The sequence below is a fragment of the Akebia trifoliata genome, chromosome 4, assembly GCF_017979445.1.
Source record: "Akebia trifoliata isolate Shusen 1 chromosome 4, ASM1797944v1, whole genome shotgun sequence".
Taxonomy (NCBI): Eukaryota; Viridiplantae; Streptophyta; class Magnoliopsida; order Ranunculales; family Lardizabalaceae; genus Akebia; species Akebia trifoliata.
In genome coordinates, this window is record NC_141378.1 from 24,589,883 (window position 1) to 24,595,882 (window position 6,000).

Below are 6,000 nucleotides of genomic sequence, written 5' to 3' on the forward strand. Positions count from 1 at the left end.
CCAAATTCTACGTGAGGTACGGTGGCCCAAGTCACACCTCGATCACCTAACATTCATAGTTTAGAATTGGGAAATTACTTAAAAGGACTCTCATAGAGGGATTTTTTTTATAAATAGTCCCTAAATTTTTAAGGGTAGCTTGGCAAGATATTTAGTAAATTTTTCTTTTCTAAATGGTCCCTCATTATTAGCGAATTCACCGCTTTTTTATTTACAATCAAGTTCACCAATTTTATTTATTGTCAAACTTTATGCTTTTTATTGATTGTCGAGTTCACAATTTTCATCGTCAAACTCACAACTATTTACTATCGAGTTCACCACTTTTATTTATTGTCGAAATCGACACTTTTAATTTATTGTGGAAATCAATGCTTTTTATTTACTGTCGAGTTCACAATTTTTTCTATCGAACTCATTACGATTTTAATGTATAGTTCACCACTTTTTAAATAAAAAGTGGTAAACTCAACACTAGTAAAATCCACTCATTTCCAATTTTCGAGTTTTTTCGACTAAAATACACAGAATGATCGGCTAAAAACTTGAGATAACGACTTGGTTGGATGATTTCAACCCAAAAAAATCATTCTTGATCGATTTTCATCTAAAAACTAAGAGAAAGGGTGAAGACCCCCTAGTTTTTAACGTACATCTTCAAAATATTTGAAAAAACCCCTTGAAAATGAATTCTTCTTCCTTCTTAAATCCTTTATGATAGAATGGAGTCTCCCAAACTCAATTAACATGTTAAAAATCCATTTTTTTTAATTGAAATGATGAGTTCGAATGATTAGGACATTCAATTGTGAGAATGTGGGAGATGAGGTCCATGGACTACTAAGAAAATAAAAGTTTACTAAATGGACTATTAAGAGATTGTCCAAAACTTAAGAACTATTTAGAAAGAATCCCTGCGCATGGGTCCTTTAAGTAATTTTTCCTTTAAAATTTGAGTCGTGCGGATTGACATTAAAATTTATGTCGTTTCATACATTGTTGGCATGGGGTGCCCACAGAACCATGGATGTTTTTCACTCTTATCTTAATGAAAAGCTTCTATTGTTCCATACACACATCCACGTTAGCAATGCGTGAAATGATGTAAATTTCAATGTCACTTTAGTATTTTCCTTAGAATTCAGATTAGGTTTTAGAGAAAAAAAAAAATCAAAAATTATTTAAAGGACCTTGGCAGAGGGATTTCTTTATAAATAGTCCCTAAGTGTTGTTCAGTGGCTTGATAGTCCATTCAATAAAACTTGCTTTTCTTTATGATCCCTCATTATTAACGAGCTCACCACTTTTTATTTATTGTTGAGCTCACCACTTTTTATTTATTGTCGAGCTCGCCACTTTTTATTGTTGAGTTCAACATTTTTTATTGTTGAATTTGATAATTTTACAAACATGTTGAACTCAACGCTGGTAAAACCACTCATCTTTGTTTTTCAAGTTTTTTTAACTAAAATACATGGAAATCAACTAAAAACTTGAGATAACGACTTGTCTAGAAGATTTCAAATCAAAAGAACCATCTTTGATCGAATTTCATCCAAAAACAAGATGAAAAAAAAAAAGTTGAAAAAGATCTAATTTTTTTTACATACGTCTTCAAAAAGCTTGAAAAAAATACCATTGAAAATGGCTTATTCTTCTTTCTTAAATCATTTCTGGTATAATGGAGTCCCCAAAACTTAATAGGGGTGTCGAAGATCCTTTTAGACAAAAATGGTGAGATAAAACGATTAGGGTATTCAATAGTGAGAAATGTGATGAATGGGGTTCAGGGGCTAATTAGAAAATACAATTTTACTAAATGGACTATTAAAAGAAGCCCTAAAACTTGGGGACTAATTAGAAAGAAATCCCTTCGCCAAGGTCTTTTAAGTAATTTTCCCAAAAAAAATCATTTTCTTCTCGAGAAGGATTGAAGATGGATGACCACTAAACTCACAAAATTAAAATATTGATCAACTATGAAAAAACATCAAAGACATGATAGAGGATTATCAACACCAAGTTTTTGAACTTCAAAAGTGCATTTGTATTACATTTAAACTTACTAATTGTCAAGTTCACTTTCGTCAAAACATAAAATTACTAATCCATTGATCTTATATCTATGTTAGTTAATTTTAAAGATGTAATTTCTCGATCAAGTACATTATAAGAAATGAAGAGGGAACCAATTTGTGGAATGAGCCATGGCTCCCAACAAGATTCTTCACAGGTGTGCTCCATAAGAAGGCTAAGGTTAGTTCGATCATCGGGGATGGGAGTGGAATCTCCCTAGGATAGCTTTGAATGCATCAAAGAGCTTGGATTCCATTGACATCAACTTAAATGAGGAGGACAAGGTTGCTTAGATGCCCGACCCTATAGAAGTGTTCTTTACAAAATCAACAATTTAAAGCTTCAACATCCATCCAATTGAAAAGGATTGAACCAAGATTGTGTAGTGAATCACCACATTCTAGAGCATAGTTATACCATATGGTTGGCTTTGGATGGTGGGTTTGAAAACCCGAGATAGACTGCTCAGGAAGGGAGTTGTGAATAATTCTTCACATATATTATGCAAGAACAACACTGAGAACGAGGACCATGTTTTTATGGAGTGTGGTTTTGCGAGAGAAGTCTAGAAAGGAATTGTGTCTAAAGGTCGATCAAGACAAAATATTCAAAGTTGGCAAAAGGGAGTTGCATAGATTATGTAATACCTTGAAAATTGATCAAATGCATAAATATAATATTATATGTATGTTTGATTAAATATAATTGATAACTTTATTCTATCATTTTCTACACTTATATTTTTTTCTCTTTAGGATTAAAAGATAATTTCACCTAAAGATAGTTTAGTTACTTTGAAAATATCACTATCAAAAAAATATTTATCCTTTTACATGAGTTTGATAAATTATTTAAACCTTAGAAATCATAACTTAGTAAATAAATAAATAAAAATTATATTAGGGACGTAATCATCATTTTTATTGAGTAATTTATATTTTTTGCCCCTCAAATGTCAAAACTTCACTTCGGCCAAAACGTAAAAGACATTTAGAATATAATTTTACAAAATATATTATATTTCCTAAATTTTGGGAGACAGAAATTTTATGGGTTATTTTGCCCTTTCACATATTTTTTGTCTTCTTTGTCTTTTTATGATTTACTTTGTGAGAATCTTATATTTTATCATGATATATTATATAATAAAATTTTAAAAATAATGTGGTGATATTGATGATCTTATTGGTTAAAAGTTGAGAAATTTTTGAAAATGGGTATTTTGATCTTTTTATATGAAGTCCGACAATAAGGGATTTTCCTAAAAATTTTAAAATACAAAGGGTGCCTTAACATATTATTTTTTAATTTAAATTATTGTTGAACTGTGGGAGATAAAATGGGGTGGTTAATTAATGTTTATCCAATAAATTTGATAATTTTAAATTTGTAAAACTTTCTTATGTCACATGTCACTTCCCTACTGTAGAATCTTATTTCTTTTAATCCAAAATGTGACATGTGTTTTAATCTTATTGCTTGATTACATTAAACTAGAAGATGTTTCCATGTGTTTTAAAAAAAAATAATCAATGTTATAATGAGACATGAAGTATTTTAACTTAAATGGGTGCAAACTATAAGATCAAGGCTACACCAATTTGTTGGGAACCTAAACTACTATTAGGGGGATAAGAAAAATAAATTTTTGAAGTTTAAAAACTCTAAAAGTCTTTCCAAATTCGTGCTCACCTCGCTCCACTTTAGAATATTTAGAAAAATATTATTGTTTATTAGAAAAATACCATCGAAGAAGTTCCTGAAAAGTATATCTACTAAAGTTGTAAAATTCTGAGTTTTTGATTTGTATCTCGAGGAAAATAAATAATAGAATTTTGAGAAGATCCTGAAAGTGAGACTTAAGGTAAAATTATAGGATCATTTTATAATCATTTTTAATAAAATCTAACATTACCATTAGATTTAAAATGATCAAAAAATATACTTTAGCTTGTAAGCACGCTCAAATGCGAATCCGAATAGAAAAGTTACAAAATCCTCGATTATCGAGTCGAACTAGGCTAAAATAATTACTTTTTACTAGAGCAAGAATTTTTAATATTCAATTATACCATTGGATTCGTAATAAAAAATTATAGAAAAATTGACTATTTACTTATCATTTTTGAAGTTCAAATAGTCAAATTATCGTCAAAAATGAAAATAACGTCAATTTTAGGGTCCTATTGAGCCAAAAAAGTAAAATTTTTTAAGAGACATAATTTGTAGAATTTGACCACACCATTAGGTTTGGAACGAAAAATTAGATAAAATAGAGTATTCAATCGTCACTTTTAGAGTTCGAACGGTTAAGTTATCATTGAACGAAATAATAGGTAAAATATCGATTTCGTCTCGCATTTATATAAATAATTTTTTTAAATAAAAAAATATTCATCGTCATTCTAAACAGCCCAAAACCAGTTGGACTTTAAAAGAAATTGATTTTTTTTCAATTTTCAAACTCCGATTCGTCGCTAACGGTCCGTCTTCGACCTCTGACACAGAAGGGAAAAACGTCTGCAACATCATTCTCTATCAAAGCCACCTAATTTATTTTCAATTTTTTTCTCTTTTTCACCCCGTATCATCAAAAAACAACTGTATATAATATGAGAATTTTGAAACTTCGACCCTAAATTTTGTCTATTTTGAGGTCAAACCGTCATCCGTTGTAGAAGAAAGAAAGGACGACCGAGATCTTTAAAATTACCGGGTTAAATTTAAAAAGCAACTACCTCGAAGTTAGATCTATCTTGATTTCCATGTTGATCATCTCGATTTCAGCGCACGTGCTTCAATTATGTCGCCTAGAAATTGATAAGGACTTTCCATTTCTATTGGTAACCATAGATTGTGAAAATTGCATTTAGGATTTTAACGAAAATTTGTAATGTGTTTCCAAAAAAAATAATTATTTTTATTATTTTAAATTCATGCTAGAACTTCTATATTTGATATGTTTAATTATATTTTATAATAAATTACACATGAGTAGGATATTTCACCGGGTTATTTCCGCCAATTGGGATATGTGGATTGCTCGGACCTTATTTTAATATAAGTTTTGTAATTTTTCAATGTTATTGATAAAAAAAATGAATTTCATAATTAGAAAAAAAATGATTTAATATTCAATGAACTCATATTGAGTTGATGAATATCAGAAAGTGAATATCTTGTTCGACAGATTGAAAACTGCGAAAATTAAAAATAAAAATAAAAATAAGGGAAAAGGGGATGAAACAGTAAAATATAATAATCACATCAGAGAGGTGATGTTTGCATTTTACATTGTAATGTTGTATGTAGGTTGGTGAAGGGATATCCAAAGTTAATTATTAGTTGCACGTTTATTTTAATTCTGTTGGCGCAGAGGCTTCAAGTTCTATTATTTATTTTAGGCCAGGTGGTCACAGTTACAAGGTAGGAAATTGGATATCTATTCTTAACCTTATATTGTTAATTTCTCTTTTATTTTTAAATGAAAATAATATATATATATATATATATATATATATATATATATATATATATATATATATATATATATATATATATATATATATATATATATATATATATATATATATATATATATATAATTTTGTGAGCTATTAAAAAGTCTCTGAATGCCTGAAGGGATAGTGCATCATATCATCTGGAATGGTGTACTATCTTGAGATGTACAGTAGGGACCACCAAGCTCATATGTGGTATGAGACACGTATAAGAGTAGAGTCTGTAGACACCCCATTTTTGCACTCGCCTGATTAATCAACTCGTCAATCTGATTGCGATGATTCCCAATGATGGATAATATTCTAATATTTTTATTTTGTTACTAGATATGTTTCGAAAATTCGGATGAGGTATCTCAAACTAACAAAATTGTAGAAACCACGCTACACTAGGAAAAAATAC